The 27,848-nt window shown below is 43.4% G+C and overlaps 1 long non-coding RNA gene across 3 annotated transcripts in view; it reads left to right on the forward strand.

The window, feature by feature from the left end:
• LOC143288475 (uncharacterized) overlaps positions 1-27,263 on the forward strand; it is a 72,067-nt gene extending 44,804 nt beyond the window's left edge. Inside the window, exons 2-6 of one of the 3 annotated variants that reach the window (XR_013056111.1) lie at positions 4,515-4,651; positions 9,183-9,252; positions 12,102-12,208; positions 18,084-18,200; positions 27,239-27,263. This is a non-coding gene — a long non-coding RNA (uncharacterized LOC143288475). Of the gene's footprint in view, positions 1-4,514; positions 4,652-9,182; positions 9,253-12,101; positions 12,209-18,083; positions 18,202-22,757; positions 22,777-27,238 lie in introns of those variants that run through there. The other 2 variants (XR_013056112.1, XR_013056113.1) reach the window with 2 other exon arrangements.
• The last annotated feature ends 585 nt before the right edge of the window (positions 27,264-27,848 follow it).

Genomic DNA, 27,848 nt, shown 5'->3' on the forward strand with positions numbered 1-27,848 from the left:
CTGTCTCTTCCCTCTTCCTTTCCCCTTCTCTTCCCCCTTTTTATCTCTTCCTCTCCTTTCTTTCTTCCTCTTCCTTTCTATCTCTTACTTTCCTTTTTATCTCTTCCTTTCTCTTCATTTCTATCTCTTCCTTTCTTCCTTCCTTTCCTTTCTCTCTTCCCCTTCCTCTCCTTTCTATCTCTTCCTTTCTTCTTTCCTTTCCTTTCTATCTTTTCCCCTTCGTTTCCTTTTCTATCTCTTCCTTTCCTTTCTCTCTTCCCCTTCCTCTCCTTTCTATCTCTTCCTTCCTTTCTACCTTCCCCTTCCTTTCCTTTCTATCTCTTCCTTTCCTTTCTACCTTCCCCTTCCTCTCCTTTCTATCTCTTCCTTCCTTTCCTTTCTACCTTCCCCTTCATTTCCTTTCTATCTCTTCCTTCCTTTCCTTTCTCTCTTCCCCTTCCTTTCCTTTCTCTCTCTTCCTTCCTTTCCTTTCTCTCTTCCCCTTCCTTTCCTTTCTATCTCTTCCTTCCTTTCTACCTTCCCCTTCCTCTCCTTTCTATCTCTTCCTTCCTTTCCTTTCTCTCTTCCCCTTCCTTTCCTTTCTATCTCTTCTTTCCTTTCCTTTCTACCTTCACCTTCCTTTCTTTTCTATCTCTTCTTTCCTTTCCTTTCTCTCTTCCCCTTCCTCTCCTTTCTATCTCTTCTTTCCTTTCCTTTCTACCTTCCCCTTCCTTTCCTTTCTATCTCTTCTTTCCTTTCCTTTCTCTCTTCCCCTTCCTTTCCTTTCTATCTCTTCTTTCCTTTCCTTTCTACCTTCCCCTTCCTCTCCTTTCTATCTCTTCTTTCCTTTCCTTTCTACCTTCCCCTTCCTTTCCTTTCTATCTCTTCTTTCCTTTCCTTTCTCTCTTCCCCTTCCTTTCCTTTCTATCTCTTCTTTCCTTTCCTTTCTCTCTTCCCCTTCCTTTCCTTTCTATCTCTTCCTTCCTTTCCTTTCTACCTTCCCCTTCCTTTCCTTTCTATCTCTTCCTTCCTTTCCTTTCTCTCTTCCCCTTCCTCTCCTTTCTATCTCTTCTTTCCTTTCCTTTCTACCTTCCCCTTCCTTTCCTTTCTATCTCTTCCTTCCTTTCCTTTCTCTCTTCCCCTTCCTTTCCTTTCTATCTCTTCTTTCCTTTCCTTTCTACCTTCCCCTTCCTCTCCTTTCTATCTCTTCTTTCCTTTCCTTTCTACCTTCCCTTTCCTTTCTACCTTCCCCTTCCTTTCCTTTCTATCTCTTCTTTCCTTTCCTTTCTACCTTCCCCTTCCTTTCCTTTCTATCTCTTCCTTCCTTTCCTTTCTCTCTTCCCCTTCCTCTCCTTTCTATCTCTTCCTTTCCTTTCTACCTTCCCCTTCCTCTCCTTTCTATCTTTTCCTTTCCTTTCTCTCTTCCCCTTCCTCTCCTTTCTATCTCTTCTTTCCTTTCCTTTCTATCTCTTCCCCTTCGTTTCCTTTTCTGTCTCTTCCTTTCCTTTCTCTCTTCCCCTTCCTCTCCTTTCTATCTCTTCCTTTCTTCCTTCCTTTCCTTTCTCTCTTCCTATTCTACCTTCCCCTCCCTTTCCTTTCTATCTCTTCCTTTCTTCCTTCCTTTCCTTTCTCTCTTCCTTTCTACCTTCCCCTTCCTTTCCTTTCTATCTCTTCCTTCCTTCCTTTCCTTTCTCTCTTCCCCTTCCTCTCCTTTCTATTTCTTCCTTTCCTTTCTATCTCTTCCTTTCCTTTCTTTCCCTTTCCTTTCTCACTCTTCTTTTCCTTTCTCTTCCTTCCTTTCCTTTCTCTCTTTTCCTACCTTTCTTTTCTATCTCTTCTTTTCCATCTGGCTTTCTCTTGTGTCCCTTCCCATACTCAGACTATTGTATCCCAGGATGACACTGAGGAAATACTTGAATGACAATATCTTGTTTATTCTTGGCTTGAATATATATATTGTTCAGAGGGAAGTGTTGAACAAAAGAGTCTTGATGACTGGGAATTAACTTTCTTAAAAGAAGGGGAAAAAACACACACAAAAAACCCCAATAACAACGCGTATGGGCAAAAGCTTTTAAATCTTTTTCTTTCTTTTTTTTAAAGAAAAAGAAAAGGCGAACAGAGGAAAAGAACAAAATAACCCACCAACCATATCCAAAATAAAGGGGGGAAAGGTAATGGTAACTTCTGCATTTATAAATTAAGATAATAAAATAGATATACAATTCTCATTTCACGATGGATGTTTCAATTCATGAAGAGTAAAATGTTCCACTTTAGTCATTTCATATTTCCCTTTCTAATTGGAAAACGTCAGTAGAAATCTTCCGCTGTTGTAAGATAATGCATTAACTATTGTTTTAAGCATTCCTAACCAGACTTGACACGAATGGTTTTTGATACACGTCAATTGAGGAAACTGACGTAACTTAAGCAAAATTAGCAGCAGGGGAAAGAAGAAAAACAACAACAAAAGGTTAAATTGAAAGTCATCCTCAGGTTTACACACACACACACACACACACACACACACAGAGTCGTATTCATACACTGACGTAAAGGATAACACCCTGTTTCTCCAGAGATGGTGCTGATGATAATCAAACACACACACACACACACACACACACACACACACACATCACAACAGGATCGTGTTCTTATATTGACATGAAAGGATAACACCCAGTTTCTCTATAAATGATACTGATGACACACACACACACACACACACACACACACACACACACACAGAGAATCTTGTTCATACACTGACATATAAGGATAACACCTTGTTTCTCCATAAATGGTGCTGATGATAATCACACACACACACACGCACACACACGCACACACACACACACACGGCCCCATGTTGCAGGAAGAAATGGGTGACATGACAATGACGCAACGTCAGTGATTAGCATGTAACAAGGTAGAGCAGCTGTCTGTTCTTTTCTTCCATTTTCTTTTTGTTCTTTCCTTTCTTTTCTTTCCCATTTTTCATACCTTTCCTCTCTCTTTGTCTTTTGAGTTGGGTTTTTTGTTTTTTTAAACTATTTTATTTCATTGTATATGAAAAAGATGCCACTCAAAAGTCAGACCCATAGAGAAATAGCAGTGAGTTACAAACTCAAGTCCAAGATGTAATGAGAAAAAACCGGGGAACAGCCCAGGACCAGTCACATGGCAGAAATGGTCAGCAGAGGTGAGTTGTTGGACGGTCCACCCACCATCCTTTGACGCCTGACCTCAGAAGACTACTACTGTGGAGGTAAGTCAGTGTGTCTGCAGGTTGTAAGAGAGGTGAGTAGGTATAGTTAGGTGTATCACAGGAACAATGTGTGTTAACTTCCAGCAACAAAACCAGCTGAGACATTTCAGTGCACGGCAGGGAGCGTACATTTCAACTCCTTGTCTGAATTTGGGACATATGTTAATTTCTGTCAGAGGCGGGGGGTGGGGGGGTGGGGGATTCGGGGGGGAAGGAAGGTAGATGCAGATCCTTGTGGGTTGTTGATCACAAAGTTTGTTCCATGTTATTCAGAACGTAATCCATGAAATTACCTTCAGTTCTGAGAAAATAATTGCCGACTGTTGCACTTTCTCCCACGATCTCTTTTACAGTCTCCTCTTCATCTTGGGGTGGGGTGGGGTGTGATGGGAGAGAAAGGAAATAGTGTAGGCCAGTGCCCTTGCTCTGGCAAATACCAGAAAAAAAAACCCTACAGTATCTACAGAGTCTAAAAATACTCAGGAGAGATGGGGTTGATAAAGAGGTGACAGTCAGTGCACCAGACTCCGTGGAATCGATATGATTTCTGTTCCAGTCTGTGACAATCCATTGTGAATAATGTAGGCGACATTGACACGGCCATTTTGCCTTGTGATTGCTGATGACGTCCTGTCAGGATGATAATACGCAGCGTCTGAGAAAATGAATTATATATATATATATATATATATATATATATATATATATATATATATATATATATATATATATATATACTATCTGTGTGTGTGTGTGTGTGTGTGTGTGTGTGTGTGTGTGTGAAATACCTAGTATTCAACTGTCTGCGAAAAGGCTTGTGAGAAGTGTGTCAGTGTTGGTATGAAATGTGAGATTGCTGAGAATGGTTGGAATCAGATGTGACTCAGACCTATCATTCTGTTGGTATGTTTCATTTGTCGTTGTCTTGATTTCCTGTTGCGGTTATGGTGTTGTAGTGATAGTAGTATATGTCCCCTTCACAGTGCGAAGAAGCATTGTGAAAAAGTCGTTTCCCCATGCGTCTGTCTGTCTGTCTGTCTCTTTATCTCCTCTCTCTCGCCTCTCCTCTCTCTCTCTGTCTCTTTATCTCCTCTCTCTCGCCTCTCCTCTCTCTCTCTGTCTCTTTATCTCCTCTCTCTCGCCTCTCCTCTCTCTCTCTCTCTCTCTCTGTGTGTGTGTGTGTGTGTGTGTGTGTGTTAAAGTTATCAAGATAGTGAGGGAAGGGAGAAAGCCCAACGTGCCCTGTGGTGTGTGCCCACAGAACAAGTGAAGAAGCTGACCACAGAAGCGGCAGCAGCCAGCAGCACTGTCAGCGAGCAGAAGTCCCTGATAGCTCAGCTGGAAGATGATCTCCGCAACGTCAACGCCCTGTCCTCCATGTTCCGTGGGGATGCTGAGGTGTGTGTGTGAGTGTGTGTGTGTGTGTGTGTGTGTGTCCATTTGTCGCAGGACACACGTCGACACATGAATGTTTTTTTGTTTGTTTGTTTGTTTGTTTTTTAATGCTGTTGTCTTTTCCTTTCTCAGTTTTAGCTGGTTTACTCACCTGAATTAAAAAAAAAAAAATTTTTTTTCAGAAATGATGAAAAGTGTTTGATACCCAGACAGTGTGTCGCTTGTTGGTATTTTGTGGCTGTGGTTGTCTGCCCGTTTTTTTTTTTGTTTTTTTTGTTTTTTTTTTGTTGTACCTGTGCTGTATAATAACAACACATGATTATATCATAACGGAGTATACGGACTTATGAAATACTCTGGTGAGAAATGTGGGGGAATGGCCTGTGTGTTTTCACACGATACTTGCTGTAATTTAACTAGAATGTAACTGTGCCTGGTATTTCTTCTTCTTTTTGTCAGTACAATGACATTTTAGGTTTCACAATTCATATTTTGTGTGTGTGTGTTGTTGTTGTTTCCCTGAAAGCTTCAAGTCTGCTATTGTACGTCCACTCATCAAGAAACCATCTTTGGATCATAATTGCTTGAAAAATTATCGACCTGTCTCTAATCTGTCATTTTTATCAAAACTGCTAGAAGAGATCATATTGTCTCAGCTCTTAGCTCATCTGGAGCAGAATGGCTTACTTAATTCCCACCAGTCAGCTTATAGACGTGGTCATAGTTGCGAAACAGCCCTTCTTAGAATAGTGAATGATTTGCTTTTGGGATTTGATGAGGATAAGATATCTGTTCTCGCTCTCTTAGATTTGTCAGCAGCTTTTGACACTATCGACCACTCTATCCTCTTGAACAGACTTAAAACTTCCTTTGGTATTCGTGACACTGCACTAGCATGGATCACGTCTTACCTGTCAGATCGTACACAGAAAGTGTGTGTAAATGGTACATACTCTAGAATATCTGCCTTGAAATATGGTGTCCCACAAGGGTCCGTCCTAGGTCCTGTTCTTTTCGTGCTGTATGCGGCTCCTGTGTCGGATGTCATCAGTCATCATGCGATGTCGCATGAGAGCTTTGCTGATGACACACAACTTTATCAGTCGGCTTCCATAGCTGAATTTAATGCACTGGTGACTCAAACACAGGAGTGCATTGCTGGCCTAAAGGACTGGATGACTCTCAACAAGCTGCAATTAAATGATGATAAGACTGAATTGATGATAACCTGTCCAAAGAAGTTTCGTCAACATCCTTCCTTTCCTGACTCTGTTCTGATCAATAGCACACCTGTTTCACTTTCTCCCTCTGTTCGCAGTCTTGGTGTAATCCTGGACCAGTCTCTTTCCTTCCAACAGCACATTTCGAATATCTGTAAAGTTGCCTATTTGGAACTGCGTAGAATCAGCTCTATCCGCCACTATCTCTCAACCGATGCAACCAAGACACTTGTATGCTCTCTGGTTCTCTCAAGATTGGATTACTGCAACTCTCTTTTGGCCGGCCTTCCCAAATACCTGTTAGACAGACTCCAACGAATTCAGAATAACGCTGCCAGACTCATTTGCAGAGCTTCTAAATTTGACCATGTTTCTCCTCTCTTTCAGTCTCTCCACTGGTTGCCTGTTTCTGATCGAATAGACTATAAGCTATCCACTCTGACCTTTTCTGCAGTCAACGGATCTGGCCCCAAGTATCTTTCTGAACTCCTCCATATCTATACCCCGTCTCGCCAGCTCCGTTCTTCCTCTGATACTCGACTTCTCAGGATACCTCACGTCAGAAGTAAGACCTATGGACACAGATCGTTTTCTTTTCAATCGCCAAAGACGTGGAACAAGCTCCCTGATAACCTCCGTCACTCTGATTCCCTCGCATCTTTTAAATCTCGTCTCAAAACTCACCTTTTCCCTCGGCAATAAGTTCAATTGTGGCAGGTCCACAACTACATGCATGTATATGAATGTGTATTGTGTGTGCGTGTGTTTATGTAAGTTTGTGCCTGCCTATGTGTGCGTATTTGTTAGGGTAGCTGTTAGATACACATGTATGTTAAAATGTATGTATGCAGTGTGTGTGTGTGTGTGTGCGTGCGTGCGTGTGTGTGTGCGCGTACGTGCGTGCGTGCATGTGTGTGTGGTCACATTTTGGTGTGTGTATGTAACATAGATGTAATGTTTTATGTTATCAAAAGCGTTTTTGTAAAGCACCTAGAGCAGATTTCTGGATAGTGTGCTATATAAGTATCCATTATTATTATTATTATTATATATATATATATATATATATATATATATATATATATGGTTTTGTTTGGTGGTTTATTGTGCAACCTGTTCCCAGCCATGATACAACAGCAGCCAACACAAACCCTCATACACAGTTTCTGCTGTGTCTGTGTAAAACCTTGTCACCCATTGTAAAAAAATAATTGAAACAAAAACAGAAAAAAAACCCCAAAACAGCAATTAGTCTAGACCCAGAACCAGCAGCCATTCTAGCATGTTTCAGTGGAATCCTCGTTATACACGTCTCCAGAAATGCAGACCAGAAGAGACTGACCGTGTGTTGGCACAGTGAGGGGAATGAGCTGAATGAGACAGGGATGGAAGTTGTGCTGATGGGGCCTCCTTCATCCTGTGTGTGTCAGTGCCGTCAGCCAGTTTATTGTGAACGCTTCCCTTCCCAGATAGATTATTTTAATATCACATGGCAAGAGAGACTGGTTGAGTGAAGTGGGAGAAGAGAAGTGGGTTAAGGACACAGCCCTGTGGGACACAGTTCACACAGTTCTTGACTTGCTGGATGACAGGAATGATCCATGTCCAGCTCCTTTACGACTCTGTGTGTGTCTGTTGCTGTCAGCTTTACAGTGCTGGTCACAGTATGTGTGACAAGAACTCTGTGTCTGTCTGTTGCTGTCAGCTTTACAGTGCTGGTCACAGTATGTGTGACAAGGACTCTGTGTCTGTTGCTGTCAGCTTTACAGTGCTGGTCACAGTATGTGTGACAAGGACTCTGTGTCTGTTGCTGTCAGCTTTACAGTGCTGGTCACAGTATGTGTGACAAGGACTCTGTGTCTGTTGCTGTCAGCTTTACAGTGCTGGTCACAGTATGTGTGACAAGGACTCTGTGTCTGTTGCTGTCAGCTTTACAGTGCTGGTCACAGTATGTGTGACAAGGACTCTGTGTCTGTCTGTTGCTGTCAGCTTTACAGTGCTGGTCACAGTATGTGTGACAAGGACTCTGTGTCTGTCTGTTGCTGTCAGCTTTACAGTGCTGGTCACAGTATGTGTGACAAGGACTCTGTGTCTGTCTGTTGCTGTCAGCTTTACAGTGCTGGTCACAGTATGTGTGACAATGCTGACAATGCGTGTTCATAGGTCTCCTGCTTGTTCTTTATCTTCATCTGCCAAGGCACGAAGGTTATTAATGAACGTGCCTCTGTGTGTGTGCGTGTGTGCGTGCGTGCGTGCGTGCGTGCGTGTGTGTGTGTGTGTGTGTGTGTGTGTGTGTGTTTGCACATGTGTGTGTGTGTGTTCACATGTGTGTGTGTGGTCAAGAAATTACCAGCTTTATATAAATGTTCAGTGACAAAGTGTGTGACAGTATCACATTCCTTTTTCAACAAGCCTATCTACATAGACAGTTGTTTTCTTCCTGCTCTTAAAGAACTGCTTGGGCGATGAACTTTACAAGTGATTTCATAATGTGTGCATTTGGTGATGACACTTTATATGCTACACTGTGTCTCTTCCAGAAATACATATCAAAAGGTTGGCCTGTCAAGCGTAAGCATCACATTCCCTACAGTCAAACAAAAAGTTATTTTTGTTTTCTCATTTTCTGAGCATGTAGGAGAGAGAGGGAGTGAGTAAGAGAGAGAGAGAGATTCAGATTATGATGTCAAAATCGATTATAAATGATGCTGTTGAAGCATTGTTCAAAACATAACTGAAAGGATCATTCAAGTGCCTGCTAAATATTTGTCTTCCTTTTATTTCTGCCTTTCTTTTCTTCCTTTTTTCCCATCTCTGAGTGTGTGGAAAAGACAGTTGACATTGTACATGAAAGTCCATTTATTGACAAGTTTGAACGTTAAAGTTAAAGCCATAATGGCAATAAAATTAAAAAAACAAACAAAAAAACATGGCTGCTCTCCATGTCAGTGCCCACAAGTTCTAGGAATGCTGTGCTCTTGACACCTTTCTGCTGAGTGTTCCTCAGCTCTCCCTTGAGATCTTTACTCACAGATTATTTCTCTGTCTGTGGCCCCACTGTCTGGAACTCCCTGTGTTCAGTTGGATGTCAGGGTTATGACTGTAAAGGAGTTGTTTGGGGTTTCAATACATATTTTACACATCAGTTTTTACATTGTACAGCACGGCTGAGCATGTTATGTATGGAAAGTTGCAATGCAGATAAGAGAATTGTCAGTACTAAGTGCACATCAGTGATGTGACCACAGGTTGTGGTTGTTCCCGCTGTGAAGGTGGCTGCAGTGAGTGTTGTCAGCCATGTTGTGGTGTTTCAGGGTGAGCCAGGGCCGGCCAACCCCGCCACTGAGGTGGTGGCTGACATCGTGCGGGACGTGCTGCCATCTGGTGAGTGGTGTGTGTGTGTGTGTGTGTGTGTGGTATGTGTGTGTGGTGTGTGTGTCCACATTTGGAGTGTGGTGGGGTTATGTTGAGGATGGTAATGATAGAAACAACAGCACCCCTCACCCCAAATGGCAGTATCATTTATTTGAAAATGTGTGTACATGTACACATGTGTATGAGCGTTTGAAAGTACCTGCTTTTCATCTTTTACAGTGTTTAAGAAGTTGTTTGGGTTTTTTTATATGAATGCAGTATTATGTTTGTGTGACCAGTGTAGGGAATAGATGATAAACCAACAAGAAGAAGAAAATAGCGAGATGCACATGTATCTGTATTCTGTAGCAGACCCACACATACAGCAGTACAACACTTACACTGAAAAGATGAAGTCAGTGTGTTGTTTCACCTATCTCATTGTCAGTGTACTGTTTCACCTATCTCATTGTCATTGTTCTGTTTCACCTATCTCATTGTCAGTGTACTGTTTCACCTGTCACATTGTCATTGTACTGTTTCACCTATCTCATTGTCATTGTTCTGTTTCACCTGTCTCATTGTCATTGTTGTTTCACCTATCTCATTGTCAGTGTACTGTTTCACCTATCTCATTGTCAGTTCACTGTGTCACCTGTCATTGTCAGTGTGCTGTTTCACCTATCTCATTGTCAGTGTACTGTTTCACCTATCTCATTGTTCACGTGCTGTTTTACATATCTCATCATCAATATACTGTTTTACCTCTCTCATTGTGTGTTTACTGTTTCACCTATCTCATTGTCAGTGTACTGTTTCACCTATCGCATTGTCCATGTGCTGTTTCACCTATCTCATCGTCATTATACTGTTTCACCTATCTCATTGTCCATGTACTGTTTCACCTATCTCATTGTCCATGTACTGTTTCACCTATCATTATCAATGCACTGTTTCACCTATCATTATCAATGCACTGTTTCACCTATCTCATCATCATTATACTGTTTCACCTATCTCATTGTCCATGTACTGTTTCACCTATCATTATCAATGCACTGTTTCACCTATCATTATCAATGCACTGTTTCACCTATCTCATCGTTGTTATACTGTTTCACCTGTCACATTGTCCATGTACTGTTTCACCTATCATTATCAATGCACTGTTTCACCTATCTCATCGTTGTTATACTGTTTCACCTGTCACATTGTCCATGTGCTGTTTCACCTATCTCATCATTATTATACTGTTTCACCTATCTCATTGTCCATGTACTGTTTCACCTATCATTATCAATGCACTGTTTCACCTATCTCATCATCATTATACTGTTTCACCTATCTCATTGTCCATGTACTGTTTCACCTATCATTTTCAATGCACTGTTTCACCTATCTCATCATCAGTGTACTGTTTCACCTATCACTTTGTCCATGTTCACCTATCTTATCATCAGTTTTCCATTTCATCTCATTATCAGTACAGTATTTCACATATCTCATCATCAAATATATTTCACTGACAATACACTATTTTACGTATGTCATGGTCATATACTGTGTCATCTGTCATTGTCAGTGCACTATGTTACCTGTCATTGTCAGTGCACTATGTCACTTGTCACTGTCAGTGTACTGTGTCACTTGTCATTGTCAGTGTACTGTGTCACCTGTCATTATCAGTGCACTATGTCACTTGTCATTGTCAGTGCACTGTGTCACCTGTCATTATCAGTGCACTATGTCAATTGTCACTGTCAGTGTACTGTGTCACTTGTCATTGTCAGTGCACTGTGTCACTTATCATTGTCAGTGTACTATGTCACCTGTCATTGTCAGTGCACTGTGTCACTTGTCACTGTCAGTGCACTGTGTCAGCTGTCATTGTCAGTGCACTGTGTCACTTGTCACTGTCAGTGCACTGTGTCAGCTATCTTTGTCAGTGCACTATGTCACTTGTCATTGTCAGTGCACTGTGTCAGCTGTCATTGTCAGTGCACTGTGTCACTTGGCACTGTCAGTGCACTGTGTCAGCTATCATTGTCAGTGCACTATGTCACTTGTCACTGTCAGTGTACTGTGTCACCTGTCGCTGTCAGTGCACTGTGTCACCTGTCATTGTCAGTGCACTGTGTCACTTGTCACTGTCAGTGTACTGTGTCACCTGTCGCTGTCAGTGCACTGTGTCACCTGTCATTGTCAGTGCACTGTTTCACTTGTCACTGTCAGTATACTGTGTCACCTGTCATTGTCAGTGCACTGTGTCACCTGTCATTGTCAGTGCACTGTGTCACCTGTCATTGTCAGTGCACTGTGTCACTTGTCACTGTCAGTATACTGTGTCACCTGTCATTGTCAGTGCACTGTGTCACCTGTCATTGTCAGTGCACTGTGTCACTTGTCACTGTCAGTGTACTGTGTCACCTGTCGCTGTCAGTGTACTGTGTTACCTGTCATTGTCAGTGCACTGTGTCACCTGTCACTGTCAGTGCACTGTGTCACCTGTCATTGTCAGTGCACTGTTTCACTTGTCACTGTCAGTATACTGTGTCACCTGTCATTGTCAGTGTACTGTGTCACATGTCATTGTCAGTCTACTGTGTCACTGTCAGTGCACTGTGTCACCTGTGATTGTCAGTGCACTGTGTCACCTGTTATTGTCAGTGCATTGTGCCACCTGTCATTATCAGTGTACTGTGCACCTGTCATTGTCAGTGCACTGTGCCACCTGTCATTGTCAGTGTACTGTGCCACCTGTCATTGTCACCTGTTATTGTCAGTGCACTGTGTCACCTGTCATCGTCAGTGTACTGTGTCACCAGGCATTGTCAGTGTACTGTGTCACCTGTACTAATGACGCTACACACCTGTGGCAGGTGTGGTCAGTGACAGCAGCAGCAGCAAGTCAGCGGCAGACTCCCTGCTGCCCATCGTGCACAGCCAGAGGGAGCGCTACAGACTGCGTGCCCAGGAGCTGGAAGCTGTGAGGCCATGCATTAACCCTCCTGCACCTGTCACAGGCATAACACTGCATTAACCCTCCTGCACCTGTCACAGGCATAACACTGCATTAACCCTCCTGCACCTGTCACAGGCATAACACTGCATTAACCCTCCTCCACCTGACAGCCATAACACTGCATTAACCTTCCACCTGTCACAGTCATAACACTGCATTAACGCTCCTCCACCTGACAGTCATAACACTGCATTAAACCTCCTCCACCTGACAGTCATAACACTGCATTAACCCTCCTCCACCTGACAGCCATAACACTGCATTAACCCTCCTGCACCTGTCAGTCATAACACTGCATTAACCCTCCTCCACCTGTCACAGTCATAACACTGTATTAACCCTCCTCCACCTGACAGTCATAACACTGCATTAACCCTCCTCCACCTGACAGCCATGACACTGCATTAACCTTCCACCTGTCACAGGCATAACACTGCATTAACGCTCCTCCACCTGACAGCCATAACACTGCATTAACCCTCCTCCACCTGACAGCCATAACACTGCATTAACGCTCCTCCACCTGACAGCCATAACACTGCATTAACCCTCCTCCACCTGACAGTCATAACACTGCATTAACGCTCCTCCACCTGACCACCATGACACTGCATTAACCTTCCACCTGTCACAGTCATAACACTGCATTAACCCTCCTCCACCTGACAGCCATAACACTGCATTAAACCTCCTCCACCTGTCACAGTCATAACACTGAATTAACCCTCCTGCACCTGACAGTCATAACACTGCATTAACCCTCCTGCACCTGACAGTCATAACACTGCATTAACCCTCCTCCACCTGACAGTCATAACACTGCATTAACCCTCCTCCACCTGACAGTCATGACACTGCATTAACCCTCCTCCACCTGACAGTCATAACACTGCATTAACCCTCCTCCACCTGACAGTCATAACACTGCATTAACCCTCCTCCACCTGACAGTCATAACACTGCATTAACCCTCCTCCACCTGACAGTCATAACACTGCATTAACCCTCCTCCACATGACAGCCATAACACTGCATTAACCCTCCTGCACCTGACAGTCATAACACTGCATTAACTCTCCTCCACCTGACAGTCATAACACTGCATTAACCCTCCTCCACCTGACAGTCATAACACTGCATTAACCCTCCTCCACCTGACAGTCATAACACTGCATTAACCCTCCTCCACCTGACAGTCATAACACTGCATTAACCCTCCTCCACCTGACAGCCATAACACTGCATTAACCCTCCTCCACCTGACAGTCATAACACTGCATTAACCCTCCTCCACCTGACAGTCATAACACTGCATTAACCCTCCTCCACCTGACAGTCATAACACTGCATTAACCCTCCTCCACCTGACAGTCATAACACTGCATTAACCCTCCTCCACCTGACAGCCATAACACTGCATTAACCCTCCTCCACCTGACAGTCATAACACTGCATTAACCCTCCTCCACCTGACAGTCATAACACTGCATTAACCCTCCTCCACCTGACAGTCATAACACTGCATTAACCCTCCTCCACCTGACAGTCATAACACTGCATTAACCCTCCTCCACCTGACAGCCATAACACTGCATTAACCCTCCTCCACCTGACAGTCATAACACTGCATTAACCCTCCTCCACCTGACAGTCATAACACTGCATTAACCCTCCTCCACCTGACAGTCATAACACTGCATTAACCCTCCTCCACCTGACAGTCATAACACTGCATTAACCCTCCTCCACCTGACAGCCATAACACTGCATTAACCCTCCTCCACCTGACAGTCATAACACTGCATTAACCCTCCTCCACCTGACAGTCATAACACTGCATTAACCCTCCTCCACCTGACAGTCATAACACTGCATTAACCCTCCTCCACCTGACAGTCATAACACTGCATTAACCCTCCTCCACCTGACAGCCATAACACTGCATTAACCCTCCTCCACCTGACAGTCATAACACTGCATTAACCCTCCTCCACCTGACAGTCATAACACTGCATTAACCCTCCTCCACCTGACAGTCATAACACTGCATTAACCCTCCTCCACCTGACAGTCATAACACTGCATTAACCCTCCTCCACCTGACAGTCATAACACTGCATTAACCCTCCTCCACCTGACAGCCATAACACTGCATTAACCCTCCTCCACCTGACAGTCATAACACTGCATTAACCCTCCTCCACCTGACAGTCATAACACTGCATTAACCCTCCTCCACCTGACAGTCATAACACTGCATTAACCCTCCTCCACCTGACAGTCATAACACTGCATCTCTATGGTGCTTTACAGTAACACATCAGTCAGACGAAAAGTATGCAAGATCACACATGCGCACACATATGCACGAATGCACATGTATGCATACACACACGCATGCATACACATAGCTGTCATGAAGAAAGGGATGTGGATCCATAGAATGCAGACATGGAGTGAAGTGCCCAATTACCAAGAGGCTGCTTGAAAAGGAATGGTTTATAGATTTGTTTTAAAGGACAAAGAGAGGGATTGTGAGGAACTGAAGACGGGTGTGCAGTCTGTGTTCACTCATGCATCCATGATGTTTATTGTATGAACTGTGTTGATATAATGAGGTGGGCTTGTCTTCTTTCTCTCTTTCATTTAAAAAAAAAATTATTTCAGGTTGTTGTTTTTTTTAGTTGTGCATCGTTTTTCTTCTTTTGGTGGCTGTATGAAAGGAAGGATTAATCACACTGTCACCCAGAGGAAAAAAGTTCAATATCTCCAGGGGATCACCTTCATCCCAGACTAAAATCAGATCTGGATGAGGCTGAGATTACTTTCTGACCATGAACTTGGGGAAAATTGCTGCTTTAATTCATTTGATAAAAAGCAACAACAAACAAACAAAAACCAAACGGTTGAGGATGGTTTAAGTTCTTGTCCAATTACCCTAAAAATGTTTTAATTTTGAAGATGGGGCAGAAAGTAGAATGGCAGTGTTAGGAATGATGGGTGACTTGAACAGGCTGCTTGTACCGTATTGTATTGTATTGTACCGTATTGTATTGTACTGTATTGTACTGTATTGTATTGTATTGTGTACTGTATTGTACTGTATTGTATTGTATTGTACTGCATTGTACTGTATTGTATTGTACACTACTGAAGAGCACACGCAGCACCATCCAGCTGAAGCTGCAGCAGATGCAGGATTCCTGGTTGATCAACAAAGCTGATGAGATCCAGGGCTTTGCAGACAGGAACGACATGACGAACTTCTATAACGGCCTGAAAGAAGTCTACGGTCCCACCACCTCCGGATCTGCTCCACTCCTCAGTGCTGATGGTTCTACCCTAATCACTGACAAGGACAGGATCCTTGAGAGATGGGCTGAACACTTTGACAGTGTACTGAACCACCCTTCCACCATCAATGATGAATGTGCCAGTCAGTGAGTTGTTGGATGCCATTTCAACTTTGGAAGAGACCCAGAAAGCTATCCGTCTGCTATCCAATGGCAAAGCCCCTGGCTCAGACTCCATTCCAGCTGAGGTCTACAAAGAAGGTGGTATGGCGCTGACTGAGAAGCTTCATCAGCTATTCCAGCTCATCTGGTAGCATGAGGCAGTTCCACAGGACTTCAAAGATGCTTCCATCATACACCTGTACAAGCACAAAGGAAATCGTCAGGCCTGTGACAACCATCGTGGAATATCCCTGCTTTCCGTCGCAGGCAAGACTCTGGCCAGAGTGCTACTCAACCGTCTCATAGCGCACCTTGAGCAAGGTCTCCTACCAGAGAGCCAGTGTAGCTTCCGGGAAGAACGCGGGACTATCGACATGGTGTTTGCTGCCAGGCAGCTCCAGGAGAAGTGTCAGGAACAGAACGCCGACCTTTACTCCACCTATGTCGATCTGACCAAGGCCTTCGATACTGTTAGCAGAGATAGCCTTTGGAGAATCATGGCGAAGTATGGATGTCCCAGAAAGTTTATCACCATCATACGGCAACTACATGATGGGATGCTGGCCTGAGTCCAAGACAACGGAGAGACTTCAGAACCATTCCCTGTCTCCAACGGAGTCAAGCAAGGGTGTGTTCTTGCCCCCACCCTGTTCAGTCTCATGTTTTCAGCCATGCTGACAGATGCCTTCAGAGACCCTGACGTAGGCATTGGCATCAGGTACCGCACAGATGGCTCACTCTTCAACCTCAGGAGGCTTCAAGCAAAAACCAAGGTGAGGACAGACACCATCAACGACTTCCTGTTTGCTGATGACTGCGCTCTCAACGCTGCCTCCGAAGCTGACATGCAACATAGCGTCAACAAGTTATCTGCTGCCTGTGACAACTTTGGCCTCACAATCAGCACAAAGAAGACTGAGGTGATGCACCAGTCAGCTCCAGGAAAGCCTTACGTTGAACCAAACATCTTCATCAACGGGCAACGACTGAACGCGGTGGACAAGTTCACATACCTGGGCAGTACACTCTCTTGCACAGTTGTCATTGACGACAAGGTGAATGCCAGACTCGCCAAAGCCAGCGCTGCCTTCGGCAGACTCCATAAGAATGTTTGGAACAGGAGAGGCATCACCCTGGAGACGAAGCTCAAAGTATACAAGGCCATAGTTCTCACCACACTGCTCTATGGATGTGAATCATGGACTGTCTACAAACGCCACGCCAAAAAGCTGAACCACTTCCACACCACCAGCCTCAGAAAACTTCTCGGAATAAAGTGGCAAGAGAAGATCCCTGACACAGAGGTGCTCACTCGTGCAAACTTGCCCAGCATCTACACCATCTTGATGCAGGCCCAGCTGTGCTGGGCAGGCCATGTAGTTCGCATGCCAGACCACCGGCTCCCCAAGAAACTGCTGTACGGCGAACTCCAGCATGGCAAGCGCTCCCATGGAGGCCAAAAGAAGCGCTTCAGAGACACTCTGAAAGCTTCTCTGAAGGCCTTCAACATCAGCCACGACACATGGGAGCTGAATGCAATGGACAGACCAAAGTGGCGTTCAGCTGTCCACAAAGGCGCCAAATTCTGTGAGGCCAACAGAATCACTGCAGCAGAGCAACGCAGACAGGCCAGGAAAAGCAGTGCCAGCCGCCAGCCGCCACCATCCCCTGTCCACAATGCGTCAGAACCTTCCGGGCGTGGACACCCACAGAGCCCAACCCACCCACCCCCAGGATGACTAGATGGTCTTCGTCGATCCCCGACGGACGAACCACACACACACACACTGTATTGTATTGTATTGTACTGCATTGTACTGCATTGTACTGTATTGTATTGTATTGTACTGCATTGTACTGTATTGTATTGTACTGCATTGTACTGTATTGTACTGCATTGTATTGTATTGTATTGTATTGAATTACTTTTTGTCACAACAGACCTCTCTGTGTGACATCCAGGCTGCTCTGTATGTGTTATGTTGTGTGTATGTCTGTTATGAATCAAAATGAACTGTACTTAAATACTTACATGTTAATTATACATGTTATTAGATGTACATTTGTTATTTACAAAATTAGAAGTAAACTTATGATGATAATGGTGATGATGGAGATGGTGATGGTGATGATTATGCTGATGACGACGACACTGATCATGACGATGATGATAATGATGATGACATGATGATGATAAAAAAGAAGATAATTACAATGATGATGATGACATGATGATGATGTTGATGACATGGTGACGATAAAGATGATGATGATGGTGGTGATGATGACCATCATGATGATGATGACAGTGATGATGACGACGATGATGATGATGACAGTGATGATAATGGTGATGATGCTGAAGAACAGCTGACTGTGTGCAGCAAACCCTGAGCCAGCAGCAGCAGCTGATGCTGTTCCAGAACGAGGTGGACAAGCTGCGTCTGGACAACGTCAAGCTGTACGAGAAGATCCGCTTCCTGCAGAGCTACCCCACCAGGGTCAGTGGCTGTGTGTGTGTGTGTGGTGTGTGTGTGTGTGTGGTGTGGGTGTGTGTGGTGTGGGTGTGTGTGTGTGTGGTGTGGGTGTGTGTGTGTGGTGTGTGTGTGGTGTGTGTGTGGTGTGGGTGTGTGTGTGTGGTGGGTGTAGTGGTGTGGGTGTGTGTGTGTGTGTGTGTGTGTGTGTGTGTGTGTGTGTGTGTGTGTGTAATTTGCATAGTGTGTGTGTGTGAGTGAGTGTGTGTGGTGTGTGTGTGGTGTGTGTGTGTGTGTGTGGTGTGGGTGTGTGTGGGTGTGGTATAGGTGTGTGTGGTGTGGGTGTGTGTGTGGTGTGGATGTGTGTGTGTGGGTGTGTGGTGTGGGTGTGTGTTGGGTGTTTGTGTGTAATTTGCATAGTGTGTGTGGTGTGTGAGTGTGTGTGTGTGTGTGTGTGTGTGTGTGTGTGGTATAGGTGTGTGTGGTGTGTGTGTGTGTGTGTGTGTGTGTGTGTGTGTGTGTGTGTGTGTGGTATAGGTGTGTGTGGTATAGGTGTGTGTGGTATAGGTGTGTGGTGTGTGTGTGTGTGTGTGTGTGTGGTATAGGTGTGTGTGGTGTGTGTGTGTGTGTGTGCAGCCATCCAAATGAAGCCACAAGCCAGTTCAATATTTTTGTAATTTCAGCTATGTTTTCTTACAGGCAGTTCAAAAGAATAGTATCTCCATTCATGAAACCTTTTATTTATTTTATTTCATTTTTTTTCTCTGGTTATTTTCAGCAACTGTTCCAGTTTCTTTCAGGCAAAGCAAAATAACAGACCTCCCACCCCACCCCCGCTCCCAAGCCCTTTCCTGCCATTTCACTCGTGTCTTCATAGAACTACCTCCAGTCATTTCACTCCTGTCTTCATAGAACTACCTCCAGCCATTTCACTCCATAGAACTACCTCCAGCCATTTCACTCCATAGAACTACCTCCAGCCATTTCACTCCTGTCTTCATAGAACTACCTCCAGCCATTTCACTTCATAGAACTACCTCCAGTCATTTCACTTCATAGAACTACCTCCAGTCATTTCACTCCTGTCTTCATAGAACTACCTCCAGTCATTTCACTTCATAGAACTACCTCCAGTCATTTCCCTCCTGTCTTCATAGAACTACCTCCAGCCATTTCACTTCATAGAACTACCTCCAGTCATTTCACTCCTGTCTTCATAGAACTACCTCCAGCCATTTCACTCCATAGAACTACCTCCAGCCATTTCACTTCATAGAACTACCTCCAGCCATTTCACTTCATAGAACTACCTCCAGTCATTTCACTCCTGTCTTCATAGAACTACCTCCAGTCATTTCACTTCATAGAACTACCTCCAGCCATTTCACTCCATATAACTACCTCCAGCCATTTCACTCGTGTCTTCATAGAACTACCTCCAGCCATTTCACTCCATAGAACTACCTCCAGCCATTTCACTCCTGTGTTCATAGAACTACCTCCAGCCATTTCACTCCATAGAACTACCTCCAGCCATTTCACTCCTGTGTTCATAGAACTACCTCCAGTCATTTCACTCCATAGAACTACCTCAAGCCATTTCACTCCTGTGTTCATAGAACTACCTCCAGCCATTTCACTCCTGTCTTCATAGAACTACCTCCAGCCATTTCACTCCTGTCTTCATAGAACTACCTCCAGCCATTTCACTCCATAGAACTACCTCCAGCCATTTCACTCCATAGAACTACCTCCAGCCATTTCACTCCTGTCTTTATAGAACTACCTCCAGTCATTTCACTTCATAGAACTACCTCAAGTCATTTCACTCCTGTCTTCATAGAACTACCTCCAGCCATTTCACTCCTGTCTTCATAGAACTACCTCCAGTCATTTCACTCCATAGAACTACCTCCAGCCATTTCACTCCATAGAACTACCTCCAGCCATTTCACTCCATAGAACTACCTCCAGCCATTTCACTCCTGTCTTCATAGAACTACCTCCAGCCATTTCACTTCATAGAACTACCTCCAGTCATTTCACTCCTGTCTTCATAGAACTACCTCCAGCCATTTCACTCCTGTCTTCATAGAACTACCTCCAGCCATTTCACTTCATAGAACTACCTCCAGCCATTTCACTCCATAGAACTACCTCCAGCCATTTCACTTCATAGAACTACCTCCAGTCATTTCACTCCTGTCTTCATAGAACTACCTCCAGCCATTTCACTCCTGTCTTCATAGAACTACCTCCAGCCATTTCACTCCATAGAACTACCTCCAGCCATTTCACTCCATAGAACTACCTCCAGCCATTTCACTCCATAGAACTACCTCCAGCCATTTCACTCCTGTCTTCATAGAACTACCTCCAGCCATTTCACTCCATAGAACTACCTCCAGCCATTTTGCTCCTATAATGCCCCATGCTTCTTTGACCAGAAAGTCAATGGGAAATGAGAAGTGAATGGTTCGGTTTCTTTTTATTTTATTTATTTATTTTTTTTCGTTGGTCCTCTTGTCTGGTTGGCATTTGTCTAACTGGTCTCAATGCCAGTGACAGTACTGTGATTACTGTCATGGATTCTGCTGCAGACTGTAGACATGCAAGACCACAGTTCTTGGATCAATGGTTGTTTCTTAAATCTTTTTAAAGAATTAGCCTTTAAAAAGATCATTTTTTTTCTTTTTGTGTGTACTCACTTAAATGGGCCAAAATAAAAAGAAATAGAAAGAAATGATAAAACTTGTCATGGAAAAGAAATGTGACCATCACTTTCACAAAGTAGTCTTGTGACGTGGAGCAAGAGGCCAAGTTTCTTTCTGGAGAAATCAAAGTATGAAAATAATTCTTAATGAAAAAAAAAAAAATTGGTGATTGTGACTTTTCTGTGTTGTACAATCCTTTGAAATTGAATCGCTTCCCTTGGCAGAAATAACGTTTCAGCATTGAAAAGTAGATTCAGTGTAGACTAAAGTTTTATTGCAACTGGACCCATAAAACCAAACCATTCAGGAATGGGAAGTGTGAAATGGACAGACCCAGACAGTGTTCTCACACAAAGTAGAACAGACAGAATGATCTACTTTAACTTATAGAGGTGGCTATATTATTTGCTGACTTTGGATAACATTAACCTGTGAGGAAAGGTAACCCTACAGCATTATCCTAATAGCCTAATTAGTGTAAACATTCATGTGTGTATGTATTAGAGAGAGAGAGAGAGAGAGAGATGAAAGAGAGAGGTGTTAGTGGTTTAATCTTTATCAGAGGTCACATTAAGTCTCTGTCTCTCTCCATCTTCTTTATTTTCTGTTTATTGGTCTCTGCTCTCTCTCTTTCTCTCTGTGTCTCTCTCTGTCTCTCTTCCAAAAGGGGGACCGAACATCTTGTTGTGAAAGGCAAAAGGGCAACCATGAGCCTTGTGAAGGCTTTTCAAAAGTATAAAGAAATGTCATATGCAGTATTTTTCAAAATATTTGATGTAAAGGTACAGCCTGTTCTGTTGTATGCATCTGAAATTTGGGGTATGAATAGACTAGAGAATGTAGAAAAAAATCATTTATTAGCATGTAAGCGATTCTTGGGAGTGCCAGTGAAAACGCCAAAGTGGTTTATGGTGATCTTGGTAGATATCCGTTATTTGTAAACTCGTTCTTAAATGTTATAAGGTACTGGTTTAGAATACTACAGATGGATCAAAATAGACTGCCATACATGGTTTATCAGATGTTGCTTGGATTAGATTTAAATGGAAAACAGTGTTGGGCTTCTCAAGTTAGAGAAATATTATGTACAACAGGTTTTGATTTTGTGTGGTTGTAACAAGGTGTTGGTGATGTGAAAGGATTTCTTATCACTTTCAAGCAAAGACTTATAGATATCTTCATTCAAGAATGGTCAGGTACTATTAGTGATAGAGACAGATATTCATGCAACAGATCATTAAAAGTTCTATTTGAAAAAGAAAAATACATAACAAATGCTGATGAATATTGTTTCAGAGTGGCGTTGTCTCAGGCCAGATTTAATGTGCTTCCTTTAAATAATAATGTTAATAGGTACACTGAAAATGATGTTTTAAAGTATTGTCCTTTTTGCCAAGGTGAACTAGAAGATGAATACCATTTGTTGTTTGTTTGTTCTGTATATATTGATTTACAGACAAAATTTCTTCAAGACTGTTTAAACATATCTCTTAGTTCACTTCTCAGATCAAACAACAAGCAGAGAAATTGCCATATATCAAAATGTATTTTCCATGCGATCAAAAGGAGAAATCATATACTCAGACCTAATTAAGTAGAATTAATGTCAAGTCCATGAACATTATGATACTGTGTCATCTATTCAAGTATTATAATACCCCTTCCCATGCCCACCCCCAGTCCCCTGGTTTTGAATTGTGGTCCATGGCCAAAGTTCATTAAAACATTTTCGTTCATTCGTTCGTTCATCTCTCTCTCTCTCTCTCTCTCTCTCTCTCCTTCAGCCACACACACACTCTGTCTCACTACTGTTAGTTTCCCCTTTTAAGTGTTGTACCACGAGAGATACAGTGTTACAGTGTGTTGACAGGAAGAAACAGCAGATCAGGCAAGTAGCAGTGGGAGCCATGGCAGGAGTTCATTGTGCGCTTTATGCTTTGAGTTTGGGCATTTTCCTTCTATGTTGCATTAAAAGAAAACAGTTATTGTATGATTCCTCTTCTTTCTGGTTTTTCATTTTTATTGATGTTTGTAGATTAACTTTAACTTGTTGCGTCTGCAGCTCTGAATGACTGAAATACGGTGTTCATTGGTGATGTTGTTACTGTTATCATCAGTGTTACTGTTGCTTTATTATGATTATAATGTTTCTGTTTTACATCTGTAATGATCACGGTTAAAATCATCACGCAGATACATTGTGGGAAACATTACTTCTTTGCTTACTGGCTTTTTCTTTATGGTGAGCTTCTCTTAGTTTTCTGTGTTAATTGTGCTGATTGTTCACACACAGCAAGCAGTGGACATTGTTCATAAAGACCACTGCACATCTGTGATGTCTGACCCCAGATGTGGTTTCCCCTCCACTCAGTGATTGTGACCCCTCCACTCAGTGCCTGTGACCCCTCCACTCAGTGCCTGTGACCCCTCCACTCAGTGATTGTGACCCCTCCACTCAGTGCCTGTGACCCCTCCACTCAGTGCCTGTGACCCCTCCACTCAGTGCCTGTGACCCCTTCCTGTCAAGGTCTTCAGTGCCGCTGGATTCATGGGGGCTTGTTGTTGGAAGGACATGGCTGTGGTCTTCACCCCCAGAGAGATGGTCACTCAGTCTGGCGCTGTGATTGAGTGACTGTTGTTGTCAACAGGAGGTTTCACAGGTGGTGTTCTGTGTTTGTTGAATCAGAATAGGCACAGCTGAACACCATGGAAGTGACTGAGAAGCAGTGTAAGGTCTCTTGTGTGTAGCTTCAAGGTGACATGATATCACCATGTGGACTGCAGGCATTGTGATGGGCTGTGTGTGTGGGGGGGGGGGGGGGTTCAGAATGGGCAGCAGGTGGAGGGGGTGCTGGTGCCATGGAATGTGATGTGGACAGTCGGACAGCAAAAGAAAAGGAACACAGCTGCAGAAAGCTTCACATTACAGTCTAAAACTTGCATGCAAGAAAATTAGCCATCGCTACACATAACAGCCTGTGCACCGACTATAAGTGCTCTAATGTTGGGCCTAATTTGAGGTAACATCTTACACAATAACTTTAACTGACCATTTAGATCAACATAACTTGCATATAATTTAACTTACATATAAGATGCAATAAATATTAACTAACAGCATTGTCTTCATCATCTTCTCAGTTAACTGGTTCTGTTCTGTGAAGTCATTGGGGCGCCACACACAACTGTTCACCACAGTCATCAGTGTCTGTCAGTTGTGTCAAAGCCTGGGTCTCTGCCAGCATAAATCCATCTATTAGACTTTTTTCAGTGAACAGTTTTTTTTATGGAAACCTGTTGCGCGCGTGCGCGCGCACACGCACACACACACACACACACACACACACACACACACACACACACACTTGCATGTTATGTGCTCTTCTGTCACATATACCTGACTTCCACATTTTGGTAAAGCCTTTCAGAATGGGCACTTTGTTACCCAGTTTGCACCAATGCAAGTGGTGTTTTGCTATCAATACAATTATAGCTATTAATATGATTAATGTTTGGAATGCTAACAACAGAAAGATTTTCAACAGATCGTAGTATGATGGATGGTCCACTCAGACACAAGATACATCCTTTTGGAAATTTTTTTCAATCATTGCTTCCTTCAAAGCTGTGACAAACGCTAAATAAATGTGCAGTGCCATAAAATGTGAGTTTTGTTGCATGACAGCAACTGCATTGACTGCTGTCAAGCACACCAGTCAGTATGACACATTTCCAGACATTTGTGTGGTACACAGACACTAGTTTGTTTCTGCATTATAAAGATAAAGAAAATAGTTGTTCTGATTGTTCTCAGTGTTATTGTCCATCTGATTTTACACAGCGTTTCAGTCAGGGTTTATTGATAATGATAATGATGATAATGATAAAAAGAAAAAGAATTATATATATGTAAAAGATAATAATAACAATAGTGGCACATTTGTATAATTGTATAATGTTTTCCAGCCTCTCAGAGCACTTTGCAATAACACATCAATCAATCACACACACACACGCACACATGCACACATGCACATGTACATGTATTGTTCAGGGAGGCAGTGTGAACTGGTGGTGTACAAGGATATGTTAGGAGTCAGTGTGAACTGGTGGTGTACAAGGATGTGTTGGGGAGTCAGTGTGAACTGGTAGTGTACAAGGATGTGTTAGGAGTCAGTGTGAACTGGTGCTGTACAAGGATGTGTTAGGAGTCAGTGTGAACTGGTGGTGTACAAGGATGTGTTGGGGAGTCAGTGTGAACTGGTGGTGTACAAGGATATGTTGGGGAGTCAGTGTGAACTGGTGCTGTACAAGGAAGTGTTGGGGAGTCAGTGTGAACTGGTGGTGTACAAGGATATGTTAGGAGTCAGTGTGAACTGGTGGTGTACAAGGATATGTTAGGAGTCAGTGTGAACTGGTGCTGTACAAGGATGTGTTAGGAGTCAGTGTGAACTGGTGGTGTACAAGGATGTGTTTGGGAGTCATTGTGAACTGGTGGTGTACAAGGATATGTTAGGAGTCATTGTGAACTGGTGCTGTACAAGGATATGTTGGGGAGTCAGTGTGAACTGGTGCTGTACAAGGAAGTGTTGGGGAGTCAGTGTGAACTGGTGCTGTACAAGGATGTGTTAGGAGTCAGTGTGAACTGGTGCTGTACAAGGATGTGTTAGGAGTCAGTGTGAACTGGTGGTGTACAAGGATGTGTTAGGAGTCAGTGTGAACTGGTGCTGTACAAGGATGTGTTTGGGAGTCAATGTGAACTGGTGGTGTACAAGGATATGTTAGGAGTCAGTGTGAACTGGTGGTGTACAAGGATATGTTAGGAGTCAGTGTGAACTGGTGGTGTACAAGGATATGTTAGGAGTCAGTGTGAACTGGTGGTGTACAAGGATGTGTTTGGGAGTCAATGTGAACTGGTGGTGTACAAGGATATGTTAGGAGTCAGTGTGAACTGGTGGTGTACAAGGATATGTTAGGAGTCAGTGTGAACTGGTGGTGTACAAGGAAGTGTTGGGGAGTCAGTGTGAACTGGTGCTGTACAAGGATGTGTTAGGAGTCAGTGTGAACTGGTGGTTTACAAGGATATGTTAGGAGTCAGTGTGAACTGGTGGTGTACAAGGATATGTTAGGAGTCAGTGTGAACTGGTGGTGTACAAGGATGTGTTTGGGAGTCAATGTGAACTGGTGGTGTACAAGGATATGTTAGGAGTCAGTGTGAACTGGTTGTGTACAAGGATACATTAGGGAGTTAGTGTGAACTGGTGGTTTACAAGGATGTGTTGGGGAGTTAGTGTGAACTGGTGTTGTACAAGGATGTGTTTGGGAGTCAATGTTGTGTACAAGGGTGTGTGATTTTAAAGTAAATTACAGTACTGACACTTTACTACTTGCTTTTTGTTTGATGGCTTACCATTGTATAACGGAGGAGTCAGATTGACACATTGTGGTCTGTTCTGTGTACAGTTTGTGCACATGCATGCTCTGTTCGTGTGTGTGTGTGTGTGTGTGTGTGTGTGTTTGCATGATCTTTGCTTTTTTTTCCCCTGCCTATTATTGCTTTGCTTACTCCCACTAGAGGTAGGCACTGTATCACAATCCATAGTGCTTAGAGTTGTGTCTTAAGGTAGACACTGTAGCACTGTCCGTAGTGCTTAGAGTTCTGTCTTGAGGTAGACACTGTAGCACTGTCTATAGTGCTTAGAGTTCTGTCTTAATGTAGACACTGTAGCACTGTCCGTAGTGCTTAGAGTTCTGTCTTAAGGTAGACACTGTAGCACTGTCCGTAGTGCTTAGAGTTCTGTCTTAAGGCAGACACTGTAGCACTGTCTATAGTGCTTAGAGTTCTGTCTTGAGGTAGACACTGTAGCACTGTCTATAGTGCTTAGAGTTCTGTCTTAAGGTAGACACTGTAGCACTGTCCGTAGTGCTTAGAGTTCTGTCTTAAGGTAGACACTGTAGCACTGTCCATAGTGCTTAGAGTTCTGTCTTAAGGTAGACACTGTAGCACTATCCGTAGTGCTTAGAGTTGTGTCTTGAGGTAGACACTGTAGCACTGTCTATAGTGCTTAGAGTTCTGTCTTGAGGTAGACACTGTAGCACTGTCTATAGTGCTTAGAGTTCTGTCTTAAGGTAGACACTGTAGCACTATCCGTAGTGCTTAGAGTTGTGTCTTAAAGTAGACACTGTAGCACTGTCCATAGTGCTTAGAGTTGTGTCTTAAGGCAGACACTGTAGCACTATCCGTAGTGCTTAGAGTTCTGTCTTAAGGCAGACACTGTAGCACTGTCCATAGTGAAGGTAAAGCTGTGTATCCACATCAGTCAAGACCTGCATGCTGCACTGTGTTGACAGAGTGGTGCCGATGACCCCACTGTCAGCCGCTACTCCTCTCAGTACGAGGAACGTCTCAATCCCTTCAGCTCCTTCAGCAAACAGGTGGGTTCATACAGGACTCTCTCTCTCTCTCTCTCTCTCTCTCTCTCTCTCTCTCTCTCTCTCTCTTTGTGTGTGTGTGTGTGTGTGTGTGTGTGTTTGATAGCAAGATTTCAGTATGCTTTTATGTTGTATATCATTTTTACAACCAGATATCATCTTCTGCCCTTCCTGTTTCCATGTCTCCCTCTTACCCTTTCTCCTGCACTCTTCCCCCCTGTCTTTCTGAAATAATTACTTTTTTTTTAAATTGATTTTCAGGAGCGCCAGAAGCGCTATGCTGGGCTGAAGCCATATGAAAAGATCATCCTCAGCATGGTGAGTACTGGTCTCCCTTGCCTGTCGCTGTACTGCCAGCACTTGTCTGTACTGAATCATGGACACTGACATCTCCACCCTTCACTAGTACAAAGATTGGTATTACTGATGGATCATTTTACTTGTGTGTGTGTGTGTGTGTGTGTGTGTGTGTGTTGAATCTCTTTCCGTTTTATTTTCTTCTCTTTTTTTCCCTTTTTTTTCTTTTTCT

Source organism: Babylonia areolata, chromosome 12 (genome assembly GCF_041734735.1).
Source record: "Babylonia areolata isolate BAREFJ2019XMU chromosome 12, ASM4173473v1, whole genome shotgun sequence".
Classification (NCBI taxonomy): Eukaryota; Metazoa; Mollusca; class Gastropoda; order Neogastropoda; family Buccinidae; genus Babylonia; species Babylonia areolata.